The sequence below is a fragment of the Dromiciops gliroides genome, chromosome 1 (assembly GCF_019393635.1).
Source record: "Dromiciops gliroides isolate mDroGli1 chromosome 1, mDroGli1.pri, whole genome shotgun sequence".
In the NCBI taxonomy this organism is placed as follows: domain Eukaryota; kingdom Metazoa; phylum Chordata; class Mammalia; order Microbiotheria; family Microbiotheriidae; genus Dromiciops; species Dromiciops gliroides.
The window spans coordinates 441,599,831-441,615,132 of NC_057861.1; positions in this window are offsets into that span (position 1 = coordinate 441,599,831).

A 15,302-nucleotide genomic window follows, 5' to 3' on the forward strand; every position below is an offset into this window, starting at 1 on the left:
TGGCCTAGTGGAGTCCACTGGTCTCCATGGCTTTCTGTGTGCTTTTGCTCTGGTTTCTGCAAAGCCTGAAAAAGGTCTTCTTCCTCACAGCATCTCTTGGAGTCCCTGGCATCCTTCAAGACTTAGCTCCAGGGTCTCTTTCTGCAGAAGTCTTTTTTTATCCTCTGAGCTGGTAGCATCTTTCCAGCCAAGGTTACCTTGTGTCTGCTTTGTTTGTGTCATATGTATACTATATACACATTTCCCTCGATAGAATGAAAGCTCCCTGATGGTAAGGAATGAAGGAAGGTAAACCCACTTAGACAGCATTTACTATGTGCCAAACGCCTGCTAAGTGCTGGGCACATTAATGGAAAAGCAAGATTGTTCCTGCTTTCAAAGACCTTTCACCTACTGATTGGGAAACACAATACACATAAATGAATCTGGTTCTGGGTAGATGGAAAGACCTGGGGGTCCTTAATAGGCATTCGAAGATCAGCCTGAAAAATCTAGAGGTTCAGGGGGTGTAGGGGCAGACGAGGCCCTGTGGTCCTCCATCTTACTGGAAGTATTATAATTGATGACAACTTGCTTATCCAAGTGGTCTAAATAACCATAGCTTGGGCTGGGGTAGGTGGTTTGGGGTCTGGCCCATGATTATCAGGCTTGAAGAGTGAAATGGAAGGCGGACTCTGGGTTCTCTCTTTAGGAGGTGGGGATGGAGGTCAGTGTACAGTCAGAAAAAGGAAGGGGAAGGAGCCATTGGCAGTAAGGTTGTGGCATTCCTGCTCTTGCTGGGCCCTCCAGAAGACTGTTTCATTTTTGTCGTTGTATTCTCAGCATCTAGTACAGCATCTGGCTCATGGTAGGTATTTAATAAATATGTGCTGAGTTATTGATTAGGACTAGTGTTAGGTGGGTTATAAACCTCTGAACTTATCAGTAACTGGGGCTAGCAGAGGTGGTTGCAGTAAGGTTCTAGGTCTGTTGCAAGTCTGTAGCATTTACCTTAGTTGGTCCCCAGCTTAGGGCATTGCTATCATTAGATAATGTTTATTGAACTAGTAGAGCAGCTAGGTGGTACATAGTGTGCATAGTGGTGCATAGTGTGCCTTGCCTGGAGTTGAGAAGATTCATCTTAATGAGTTCAAACCTGGCCTCACACACTAGCTGTGTGACTCTGGGCTAGTCACTTTACCCTGTTTGCCTCAGTTTCCTCATCTGTAAAATGAGTTGAAGAAGGGGGTGGCTAGGTGGCGCAGTGGATTAAGCACCGGCCCTGGATTCAGGAGTACCTGAGTTCAAATCCGGCCTCAGACACTTGACACTTACTAGCTGTGTGACTCTGGGCAAGTCACTTAACCCCCATTGCCCCGCAAAAAACCCCCAAAAAACAAACAAAAAAATGAGTTGAAGAAGGAATGGCAGGCCACTCCAAAATCTTTGCCAAGAAAAATCCAAATGGGGTCACAAAGAGTTGGACACAATTAAGGAATGAATGAACAACAACAATGAGCAACTACATATACCTGGTGATTGGTTAAGTGGCAGTTAAAATTCATTAATTTAACAGACACTCTCTCCCATTTCCAGAGTAGGCACTTTCTTCAGGATCACTCAACCAATCAGTCAATAAATGCCTATTCTGTGCATTGTGATAACCACCTGGGAGATAAAAACAATGAATAAAAACCAATCCCTACTTACAAAGAGCTTACATTCTAATGAGGTAGATATCAGATACATATGTCTGTCTATGGGTCTGTCTATCTCACAATTAGAAAGTGAATAAGGCACTTTTGGGGGAGAAAATTTTCATGTAGATGATGATGCTTGAGCTGCATCTTAAAAGGAGAGACTTTATGAGGCAGAGATAAGGAGGGAGGACATTGCAGGAATGACAGACATCTAGGGCAGAGGAATGGAGATAGGAGGTGGAGTATAGTGTGTGAGGAACTGAGAGAAGGCAAGTTTGGATGGATGGAAGATTAGGAGAAGGAAAGTAATGCCAATGAGGGTGGAAAGATAGGCTGGGGTCAGATTGTAGAGGGCTTTAAATGGATGAAAGTAAAGAAACACTAGTCTGGGTGGTGAGCATTAATGTACCAATTGCCTTTACAGATTTGCACATTCCATTTAATGTAAGAGAGGCTACCAGCGTTTAATTTAACCCAGGCAAGGAAATCCAGTAGCAAGCTCCTCAAGGCAGACCTTTGCTGGCACCGTTATTTGTCTGAAATGCAGGGAGAGCTGGGATTGGGGATGGATGAGGGAGTTAGATAGATATCCTCAGGGGGCAAATCCATCATCATGTGAGGCTCTCAGCAATTGGGATTGGGCACAAGTCGGTCTTTTCAGATTCTGACCAAGTTTCGTTGTGTCCATGGAGCTAGTTGGGTGTTGATTTTAGTGGAAAAGTGGAAAACCTGGTGTTTCCTATGAGTTTTCAGGCATATACTGTTTGCTCTGTGAAATGCTAGTATAAAGGTATAGTTTAAAACCTATTGGTTCTACTCCATTAAATGGCTTGGCGTCGTCTCACTGGCCATATGGGATAAGCATCAGCTGATTTTAAGCGGTCTGGGGTCAGAGGGTCAAAGAAAATTGGCAGGTGATGCAAGCTCCTCTCCTGTCAGGGTGGCATGATTCAGCTCTGAACTCCCTCTGGGGGGTGAAGCCAATCACCCAGATCTGTCAGGACTCCCCACACAAACTCATCCATCTACTCAGCAAGGCACATGTGAGAGCCGGAAAATTAGGTCAGATAAACCTGAGCATCAACTCTCTACCTTACTGACTTTAGTAAACTATGGGTTGGGGCTTTTCCTGGGGCTGCCTATTTCTGCCTCAGACACAGCAGAATTTGGGAATGAGTCCATAGGCTCTTACAGGAATTAGGGATATCATGGGATCATAGATCTAAGGATGGAAGGGATCCAAGAGATCATTCAGTCCAACTCCCTTCATGTACAGCTATAACTGAGGCCCAAAGAGATTAAATGACTTACCCAATGTCACATAGTAGATTTGAACTCAGGTCTTCAGATTCAAGAGCCAGGGAGTAAGCAAGGGAGTAAATATGATGGGGAAGAAGTGTTGCTTATTGCCATCATTGTGAGCACTTAACATCAGGTATTGGTCTAATATCTTGGAAATTCTAGTCCTGTAATTTAAGTGAGCTAGGTGGTACAGTAGATAGGGTGCTGGGCACAGACTCAGGAAGACTCATCTTCTTGGGTTCAAATCTGGCCTCAGATACTTCCTAGCTGTATGAGCCTGCAAGTCACTTAACCCTGTTTGCCTCAGTTTCCTCATCTGTAAAATAAGCTGGAGAAGGAAATGGCAAACTACTCCATTATCTTTGCCAAGAAAACCCCAAATGGGGTCATAAAGAGTCAGACATGATGGAAAGTGGCTGAACAACAATTTGAGTGAACAATGAGATAATAATAATGATGTAATTATAATAGTGATATTAGTTAATTCAGCAATACTTCCATTGAATATTTCTGCTTGGTTTACAGAAATATGAGGATAGTGGAGGTATTATGTGGTTAGAATATAAAACTATGCTTAAGAGTAGCATATATCATTTCTAGTTTACTAATACTACCTATAATTTGCCATTTTCCTGATTTCAAAATTTGGAATCAGGGAATTCTTTAATTTGGAGGTAGGAGCCCAAAATATGTCTAAGGCATAGGAGATCCAGGATTAAGCTAAGTGTTCATCTAGAGCATTTTACATCTTTTATATTTTCTAATGGACTTTATAATTTCTGGAACCTAGAATAATGCCTGGCAAATAATGGGTGCCTGGTAAATGTTTAGAGAGGCATCTTGGCATAGTGTCCACAGAATCAGTCTCAGAGTCATAAATGCCCCTTCTGATACATACCGACCCTGTGACCTTAGGCAAATCAATTAGCCTCTCAGGGCCCCCAGACAACTCACTAAGACCAGAATGTTGATCAGCACTGATAAAGAAGTAAGGAAGGAAACAGGTAACCATTAAAGCACCTACTATGTGTCAGGTACTGAGCTAAGCAATTGACAAATATTATCTCATTTGATCCTCATAACAATACTGGGAAGTAGGCACTATTATTATCTTCATTTTACAGTAGAGGAAACTGAGGCAAACAGAGGTTAAATGACTTGCCAAGTAACACATAGCTAGTAAATGTCTGATGCTGGATTTGAACTCAGGTCTTTCTGACTACAGGCCCAGAATACTATCCATTGCACCACCTACCTACTTCTCATCAAGAGTTTCCCACACCCGAAAACTTATGTTTAGTTCTCTGCCTTCCTTAAAATTAATATAATAAATGCTTGTGGAATTGATTTGAACAGTTTAGAAATTACCATTGATAGATAAGGTGAGTAAGTATGGTGAACGATGATTTGTGTCACCTAAATGGCTCTGTGTTTGAGAAGGTATCAACATGTATTTATCCCAGACATTGGCTTTAGCAGGAGAATGGTTTAGGAAGACAATGGAGTGAAAGATGCAATACAGCCTGGATTCATTTTGGTCCAATTTTCAGACCATACTGAGAGCTGATTATGCTCCAGCCTCCACCTCCACCTGGAACTGAAGGTCCTACTTTTTTTTCCTTTTTTTTCTTTTTGCAGGGCAATGAGGGTTAAGTGACTTGCCCAGGGTCACACAGCTAGTAAGTGCCAAGTGTCTGAGGTTGGATTTGAACTCAGGTCCTCCTGAATCCAGGGCCAGTGCTCTATCCACTGCTCCACCTAGCTGTCCCTGAAGGTCCTACTTCTGCCCTGATTGGTAAGCTCTCAACCCATCCTGCACATTCTTTGGCCTCCCAAATCACTTCCTGGTCACTCCATGGCAAGTGTACCATTCTCACCTCCACTTCTAACTCTGACAATAGCAATCAATCTGGCACTAAGCTTTTTGATAAAAACATGTTAGAATATTTCTGGATACTCATTCATTCACCTAAGATCAGGAAAGAGTAAGCAAAAGAAGCACTTGTACCATGCATTCATAGACATGCTCCCTTACCTATGCCTTATGACTTCAATTACCACATACTCTGACTTCCCTGTCTCCTCCTCCCTGGCCACCATTCCTTTTGTGGGGAAGACCACTACCTTTTGCTACTAGAATGTAAGCTCCTTGAGGGCAGGACTGTCTCATTTTGGTGTCCATATCCTTAGCACTTAGCATAATGACTGCTACATAGTCAGTGCTTAATAATTGTTTTTTCATTCATTGATTCATTAATTTTTTTTTTTTTAGTGAGGCAATTGGGGTTAAGTGACTTGCCCAGGGTCACACAGCTAGTAAGTGTTAAGTGTCTGAGGCTGGATTTGAACTCAGGTACTCCCGACTCCAGGGCCGGTGCTCTATCCACTGCGCCACCTAGCTGCCCGATTCATTAATTTTTATTTGTGATAACAATGGTCAGTGATGAAGTGTCTATGAAGATAAGGTCAGAAATACTGAACCCTGCAGAGGTACCCACAATGATCCAAGAATGGGATAGATGCAAGACTTGAGACCCTTAAGATTCCAATTCTGTCTATGACCCTCAGAATTTTGGTCCACAAGAGCAAAGGACAGAAACCTGTGGTCTTCTACATCATAAGCTATTTGGGCATTGCCGTGGTTTCATGTTTCACCTTTATAACCACATCACCTAGGACAGTGCATTACACTTAGAAGGCCCTTCCTTTTTTTTTTGTGGGGCAATGAGGGTTAAGTGACTTGCCCAGGGTCACACAGCTAGTAAATATCAAGTGTCTGAGGCTGGATTTGAACTCAGGTCCTCCTGAATCCAGGGCGGGTGCTTTATCCACTGTGCCACCTAGCTGCCCCTGGCCCTTCCTTAACAAATGTCGTTCTGAACTGCTCTTTATCTGGTGTGAAATCAAAAGGCTTATGTGCAGAATCTCCCTACCGATTGCATGACAAATGAATAGCTCCACACAAAGTTGGGGTGACAGATGGATTGGAGATAGTTTATCATATGAAGAGGTGCTGGGTGGGCCATGTGGCAAGGATGACAGACAACAGATGGGTTACTATCTGACTAAGAAACTTGATCCCAGAGGACTGTGAAAGGTTAGCCAGGAGGCCAAAGAATTGGTAGGATGAACCAAATTGGGTTAAGTTGCTTATATGAAGATGGGAACAGCAAGCATAAGATCAATCATATATATTGATATTTTGCAGATCTGTGCTTTTATCTCATCCACAAAACGACTAGATTAGAACAGAACAGAATAGAATATAACATATTGGAAAATAAGCATGGCTCATATTCTGGAAAACTGGGGAATTATCTCAGGCTTTATATGATGTTTCCAGAGTAGAACAATGAACAAGAAAATGAGTATTAAAAATGCTGAAGCTGAGAAAAGGGAAAAAGTTGGGCATGAGGAAAACACCACTCAGATGAGAGTCACAATGCGTTCAGTGGATTTTGTGATTGCAGAACTCACGTTCAAATCCTAGGATCTACTTCGTTGTGTTCTTGTGTAGTTGTCTCAGTCTTGTCTGACTCTTCATGGCCCCCTTTGGGGTTTTATTGGCAAAGATACTAGAGTTGTTTGCCGTTTCCTTCTCCAGCTCATTTTACAGATGAGGAAACTGTGGCAAAGAGGGTTAAGTGACTTGTCCAGAGTAATGTAGTCTTCCTGACTCCGTGCTCTATGCACTGTGCCACCTAGCTGCTCTGAGATCTACTACCTTTGTGATTATGAACAAGTCACTTAATTTCTCTGGGCTCCAATTTCTTCATCTGTATAATACAGGGATTGGACTAGATGGATGCTATTGTCCCTTCTAGCTCTAAATCTATGATATAATGGATAAATCACTCTCTTGCTTAACTGGACCAACCCCCTAGGATTCTGTATCTCTTTGTTGTTGTTGTTTCAGGCACGTCTGACTCTTTGCAACCCAATTTGAGGTTTTCTTGGAAGAGAAACTGGTGTGATTTGCCATTTCCTGCTCCAGCTCATTTTATAGATGAGGATATTGAGGTAAACAGGGTCAAATGACTTGCGCACAGTCACACGGCTAGTCAGTATCTGAGGCTGGATTTGAACTCATGAACATGTCTTCCTGACCCCAGGCCCAGTGCTCTATTCACTGTGCCTCCCAGCTGCCCATTGCTATATCTTTACTGATAAGAAAACCTGCTATTGTGTGGAGTCAAGCAGAGCCATTGTGTTGGTTCTTCTTTGGACCTGGAGGTCACTGCTACTGGCTTCAATGATCTCTGCTATGCACTTGGGTTGCTCAGAGGACCTCTGATGCCTCTTCTGTTATTCCCAAGCTCACAAGATCATAACCTACTCAGTTGTGTCTCTGGATACGCATTCATTCACCCAAGATCAAGAATAAAGATTCAGAATTCCAATGGGTTTCTGATCATAAATGGGATGAAAGTTGAACTGAGGGTGTCAAAGGAAATGATAGAGGAACAAATAATTCAAAGAGCAAAAATACACTTAGTCTTGCTATCTAGCTTCTGTGAACAGCCTGGCTTAGTTAAGGTGATTCATAGCTACCGGCTGAAAGAAATTAACCAGAGCACATCCCAGTGGTTGATGAATAGATAAGTAGGTATCGACTCTGAAGTTAGCATCTCAGCTGAAGACTATAGCTGAAGCCTAAAAACCCAAGGGAGATGACTAAAAAGTGATATAACTCTCCCTTATGAGAGAGAGGTTTCCAAACCACAGCCTTTTAAAGTGTATGGTATAAGTGGTTAAAAGAGATGAATGGCAGAGTTGTAGTAGACCTTACAGTATCTCCCACTAGACGGAAGACAGGATATTAGGTGGACCTGAAGGTCGATGGATAACTAAAGTCCAGCTGGATTAGAGAGAGAGAGAGAAAGAGAGAGAGAGAGAGAGAGAGAGAGAAAGAGAGAGAGAGAGAGAGAGAGAGAGAGAGAGAGAGAGAGAGAGTGTGTGTGTGTGAGTGAGAGAGAGAGAGAGATGAGGGAGAGAGAAGAGGAGAAAAGAAGGAAGAGAGGAGAGAGGGAGGAGAGGAAAGGAGAACAGAAGAGATGACAGGAGAGAGACAGAAGAAGAAAGAGAGCAAATGGCAGAGAGAGCAAGAGAAGGGGAGAGGAGAGAGGGAAGGAGAAAGAGAAGAGAAGAGAAGAGAAAAAGGAGATAGAGATTAGAAAGAGAAAGAGAAGAGGAGAACAGAGAGAAGAGAGAGGAAGAGAAAAAGGGTAAGAAGGGAGAGAAAGAAGGAGAGAGGAGAGGAGAGAAGAGAGAAAGGTGCAAAATAAGACCATTCAGCAGCTTCCCATGTGTTCCCCTATATATATGTGGTGATACATGATCATTGTGCATTTTTTGTAGCCTACGTCTCAGTCTCTTCCAGGTTAGATATTGAATGAACACTCACAGGCTCAATCCCAATACTGATTGCCATGGAAGCTTTAACCTGCTCTTTTATTCTGCCCTGGGCCAGTTTGTCCATTTTTAGGCAGCTTGGGTCCCTCTACTCCTGGGGGACTCATTAATTGGTGCCAGACTTAGCATGGACTCTTGATTGGCTTTAGCCTTGCTGCAGCTCAAAACTCCTGAACACAAATAATCCATGAATCTCAGCTCCCTTAGCAGTTGGGACTATAGAGATATGACCAGTTGACATTATGCATTTCCTCTGTTTCCAGTAAGGGTGCATGTACCTGTGGGAGCACAAGTTCTAGGTTTATGGGAAGGAGTGGAGGTGGAGTCTTTTGTTATTTTTATTGCTTCGTTATATCATTATGTGACTTTTCTTTGAACTGTTGGTCTTCTGTCCGATAAGTAAGAGTAAAAGTGATGGAGAAGATGCTGACCCATAAAGATGCTAGAACTAGGGAAGCCTTATTACAGTTCACAGGTGAAGTGAATGCTGTTTGACCCATCAAATTATTGTATAAGAAGGTCTAAGAAATTAAATTATCAAGAACTTTTTTTCTTACTAAGGTCAGTGTGACTAAAGAACAAATCGAGCTCGTAATTGGAATGGAGAATTAACAGGAGGAAATACATGTTTTTGTCAAAATACTGCTGAGTAGGACGCTAATCCACTGTTGGTGAAGTTGTGAAAAGATTCAACCATTCTCTATTCTGGAGAGCAATTTGGAACTATGCCCAAGGGCTATAGAACTGTGCATACCCTTTGATCCAACAATACTAATGCTAAGTTTATATCCCAAAGACAGCTCCAAAAAGAGAAAAATACCTATTCATAGAAAAATATTTATAGCAGCTCTTTTTGTGATGACCAAGAATTGGAAATCAAAGGAATGTCCAACAATAGCGGAATGGCTAAACAAGCTGTGGTGGATGATAGTGATGGAATATTATTGTGCTATAAGAAATGACAAGCAGGATGATTTCTGAAAGTTCTGGAAAGATTTGTATGAACTGAAGTATAGTGAAGTGAGCTGAACCAAGAGAATGTTGTGCATAGAGACAGCAATATCGTTTGATGAAGAACTGTGAATGACTTAACTATTCTCAGTAATGCAATGATCCATGACAATCCCAAAGGATTAATGATGAAGCATACTATCCACCACCAAAGAAAGAATTGATAGAGATTGAACACAGACTGAAACAAGTTATTTTTCACTTTCTTTCATGTATTTAAGTTTTCTTGTACAAAATGACTAAAATAGTAATGTTTTACATAATTGCACATGTGTAATTCACATCTGATTGCTTACCACTTCAGGGAAAGGAGAGGGGAGGGGAGGCAAGGAGGGATAACATTTGGAACTCAAAATTTTAAATAAAAATGTTTATTATTAAAATAAAATAAAATATAAACAAATTTAAAAAATACTGCCTAGTAGCCAACACATTGAGAAAAATAACTATCCTGCACGTTTTATGCTATATTTGAAGAATGTTTACCTGTTGCTGTCTTCTGGACTTATGCCCAATTATCCTTAGGCCAACTCGAATTTTAGTTATTTTAATAGCTACTAAGGAAATAAGAGTCTTTCAAAAGGCTACAAAACCCCAGCAGTTTGAGAGTTTTGTTTTGTTTTGTTTTAAAAATATATCTGTATCTTCAAATAGGACCTCCAGATAGGCAGGCAATAAACCAGACATGATAATCATATCACGTGCGTGACAGAAATTACACATATTCCCTAGTGAAATAAGAGTACCCAAGACTCAGTGGAGACAGACAAATTTATCATTCTGAAACAGCTGGGTGGGTGATACACTGGGTGGTAAACTATGTAAATATTAATGGAGATTCCAAACTCTACTGTGTCTGTAGCGTTTTTTTATGTTGTGTTAGCAGCTGAGGGTCAAGGCAACACAAAGGAACTGTGAGAAAAAAAATGGATGGTCTTGGATCTCCTCTAATGTTTGGAAAAGTCTTCTGTTTATTTTTTATTCTTTTGGTCTCATCTGAGTTCAGGGGCAGATGCGAGTCTCAGCGTAGGCTTGGAGAACACTTTCCTTTGGAAAGTCACTGATGTTCTTGCCATGAGTTTGTGTGACCTCTTTCTTTAGAATTCGGGATTGTCTGCTTTGGATCGGGGTAATTCTAAACAGATTTTCCTCCAAAGACTAACTACCTTTCTTGTTGGAGTCACAAAGAAACGCACTTGAGCAGGGGATAGGATGACAAGCAGAGTAAAACTCACAAACTACTGGGTCTCAAATTCTCAAGCACTACTCACAATTTGTCTTCTTTTCCCCTCCCCCTCCCCAGACCCCCAATTCAGGAGGCCCAAGGTTAAAGCACAGCAGCTGAGAAAACAATATTCCTGGTTAAGGGTCATGTGTCTAGTAGTTTTTGTTTTATGTGATTGTAGGACAGAAATGGAAGAAAACTTTCAAGATCTGTGCTTGCATCTTGCAGAAGGGTCCAGATTGTGTCCAGAGTGAGGGATGGGATAGTGGATTCCGGCAATATTTGGAGCATCGCAGTCAGGTCTTTGTACAACCACTCGGGAGGGAACTTGGGAAGTTGGAACATATCCAGAAGAGGGAACATATTCTGCATGATGAGGGGACCCCAAACTATACCATCATGGTAGATCCACAATAGCAGGGCCTAACGTGTACTGGTAATTAATGAAGACAATCACTCAGCCTATGGGAAAGACCCCTCATGGAGAACAAAGGGCTGTGTCCAAAGCAGGAGTGTAAACCAAAGGCTGGACCAGATTAGGAACTAGAGTTTCTTGTGGATACAAAATCTAAGGGGCTAAGAGGAACAGGAAATGAGGGGGTGAGGGATGAGGTTTAATCCAAGGAGGTCTGCATGGAGTCCAGGAGGCAGTGTCCAACTGCCATTGTTGTTGTCGTTGGTCCTTTGTTCTCAAGGAAGACCATGACATTGGGGTGATGTCATGACTTACACTGAATTGGATTTAAATGAGGTAGGGCTGTGCAAGGTCACCAACCTCACTCTCTCCTTCGGAGCCATTTGGGTCCAGTGGCAAGATAAACACAAGGATGGCTCGAGATGGCCCCAGATGTTTAAGGCAATTGGGGTTAAGTGACTTGCCCAGGGTCACACAGCTAGTAAATCTTTGAGGTGAGATTTGAACTCAGGTCCTCCTGACTCTGGGGCCAGTGATTTATCCACCATGCTACCTAGCTTCCCCTGGCTACTATTATCTATCTCCTGAGAGCCTTTTTTTCTTTTTTTTTTTTTCCCTTGGGGGCAGCTAGGTGGTGCAGTGGATAGAGCACCAGCCCTGGATTCAGGAGTACCTGAGTTCAAATCCAGCCTCAGACACTTGACACTTACTTGCTGTGTGACCTTGGGCAAGTCACTTAACCCTCATTGCCGCACCAAAAAAAGAAAAAAAAAAGAAAAGAAAAAAATGCTCGTTGATTGGTCAAATATTACAACCATATAACCACTACCATTAGAAATAATAATATCCACCTCTCTCTTTTTTTTTCTTGCAGCAAACTCCTTCCTTCCACTTTGTCCTAGTGTGTAGCCCTTGGCACATTGGCCATTTGTCACCAGACCCTTCTTTGCCCTACTGTTATTAGTTAAACTGTGGGAAAAGACAAACAAAAGAATTGGTTGCAGGAAGATGTTTAGCTTTGATAGACTTAGAAGGAAGTACAATAGCTACATTTAAGCACACTATCATGTGGGAGATGAATTTGATTTATTCTACTTGTCCCCAGAGGGAGGAAGTAGGGCAGAAGGTTCAGGGAGACAGATATCGACACAATGTAAGAAAGCATTAGCAACCAAGATATGACCCAAAGTAGAAGTGGCTACCTTGGGAAATAGTGAGTTCCCTGTTAATTTGATGCCTCCAAGGCAGTGTTTGGATGACCATTCGTTGGGCACTACTATAAAGAGAGTTCTCAGGTAGGTAGGGGTGAGGCAAGATGACCTACTTCTGAGGTTTCTTCTAGGTCCGAGATTCTGAGTTGTTTAAGAAAAAAAGAAAAAAACAACAAAGCCCAACTCAGAAATATCCCTATTATGCAGAAAAAAATAGAAGCAAAGGAAAATAAATCTTAGCTTATTCAGTGTTCAATAGGATTATGGTTATTTAAAATTGGAAGAATCTCGAATATCTTGTTCAACCTCATTTCTGCATGGGGAAGTGGGCCTCATCTTTCTAGGCCTCCATTTTCTTATCTCTAAAATAAGAGTGTCAAAGTGAAATAGCTTTTTTTTTAAAAAGTAAAGAAACCAATTTATATAAGTTGATAGCAAAATAGAAGTCAGAAATAGTATACATAAGAGAATATATACTTCAGACAACACAGAGTGAAGGAGCTCTCCCATTGGGAATGAGGTAACAAGAGAGGGTCCTGAATCTCATCTGATGAGAAGTTCCCTAAAGTCTGTAGTGTAGCAACCTGGGGATAGAGAAAAGGTGTAGATTGCCCATTCCCTTCATCTTGGTTTCTTAAAGTTAAATGATTTCTGAGATCTTCTAAGATAGGGCAGTGAGGTGGCGCAGTGGATAGAGCATTGGGCTTTGATTCAGGAAGACTCTTCCTGAATTCAACTCTGTCCTCAGACACTTACTATATGACCCTGGGCAAGTCACTTAACCCTGTTTGCCTCAGTTTCCTTATTGATAAAATGAGTTGAAGAAGGAAATGGCCAAACACTTTAGTATCTTTGCCAAGAAAACCCCAAATGGAGTCACAAAGAGGCAGACACAACTGGAACAATAACAAAGATTAAGATCCTTATGATTATTCTTTTTTCCCTCAAAATGTGATCTTCCATGAGGTCTGTGGACCATTGAGATCCCAGGACAATAAAAAGACCTGAGTCACAGTTGGGGTGGTTCCTGAGGCAATTCAGAATAGTGAGTTCAAATGGTGGCTGCAGCAAGGAGGGGTGTGTTTGGGAAGGGGCTTCTTGAAATCTGTGTAGGTACACACTGGGGAGGAGTAATATGTATATATGTGTGCATATGCATGCACATATGAATGTGTGTGCATGTGCATATGCACGTTTTGTGTTTGTGCCAGCCCGGAAGAACATGATCTGGTAGGAGTTAGCCAATGAGGTGGGGAATGAAAAAGAATTTGCCACAGGAAGGGAGATGGAAGGGTGCATTAGTAAACAGGGTAGGTGGTCTTTGGGTTCTTTTGACCTCTTGAAGTGGTCCATAGATCAAAAAGTGCAAGAACCACTGACCTTGTTCAAGCCTTTGGGGATTGAAGCTATTGAAGACAGATGGCTACAAATGCAGTTTTGAAAGATCAGGGTCAAAGACTCAATGGTTGTATTTGGTAGCTATTCTTGTTGGGTCCAACTTAGGATGAAAAAGTCAGACAACTGGACATTCTTGCTGAAGACCATGACATTTTTCTCTGGTGTGATACTTTGTGAAGATGGAGAATAATTGATCTGCATCTCCTTTTTTAAAAAAAATACTTGAAGATAATTATTGAGCACACCCTTAACCATTAAATTTTCCAAAGTAAACAAACACAGAATGAAGTGGAAAGTTAAACAATGACCCCATACATTCCAACTAATGGCCACAATCAATCTGTCTGATCCTTCCAAGTTTTCCTTTCCCATCTTCCACCAGGAAGCCACGAACAGTTTTTCCCCCTAAATAGCAGGTCATCTGTGTCTCTTTTCCCCTAAAGTGACCCAACTCACTATTTCAGTGAATAAGAATTTAAGTGCCTACTATATGCCAAGCATTCTGCTAGTTTCCCAAAGTACAAAACTCTCAAAGTACATAAAAGTACAGAAATTAAAGAGTCCCTGTTTTCAAGAAGCTTTCATTTGATTGGAGGAGACAACTTGTAAATATGTACATTTATGTAAAATATATGCAAAATAAATACAAGCTATTTTTTTTCTCCTGGTGGAGAGGCACTAGCAGCAGGGTATGGGACTCAGGAAAGGCTTCAAGTAGAAGTTGACTCTTGAGCTGAGCTTTGAAAGAAATTAAGGATGGTAAGAGGTGACATTGAGAAGGGATTCTAGGAATGGGGAACAGTTTATGCTGGAAATGGAGTATCATGTGAGGAACAGGAAGAAGATCAGTTTGCTGAACTATAGAATGTATGAAGGGGAATGAGAGTAATGAGTGACACTAGTGCTTAATTCCGGGGGGAAAAAGATAGGACACTTATGTCTGAATAGATGGGGCTCTGTTAGTATTGATCTGACTATATTGGTTATTCACTCTAATATTAGTTGGTGGAACCTGAACCAAATAAAAGTCCTTTAGATCTTTGATAGTATTTCTCTTTTCATTGGTGACTTGGAACATTCTTTCATGCAGTTGTGAATACTTTGAAATTCTTCTTTGAAAACTGTTCATAACCTTTGACTATCAGGAAATGGCTATTAGTCTTTTATATATTTACTAATTGTTTATATTTTGTTGTTGGTGTTCAGTCATTTCAGTCTTGTCTGACTTCCTGATTCCATGCGGGGTTTTCTTGACTATGATACTGAAGAGGTTTTTCATTTCCTTCTCCAGCTCATTTTACGGATGAGGAAACTGAGGCAAAAAAGGTTAAGTGACTTGATCATGGTCACACAGGCAATAAGTGAGGCCATATTTGAATTCAGGAAGATGAGTCTTCCTGACTTCAGAGCCAGTTCTCTTTCCATTGTACCACCTGAGGACCCCAAAATTGTTTATATATCAAAGTCTTATCAGAGAAATTTGATACTATGATTTTTCCCCACTTGACTACTTCTTTTCTTATCCCAGGTACATTAATTTTACCTGTGCATAAGCCTTTTATTTCTATGTAATGAAAATTATCTATTTTATCTTTTGTAATTGCTAAATACTTAACTAAAAAAACATTTAGAAAAAATAAAGAAAATAA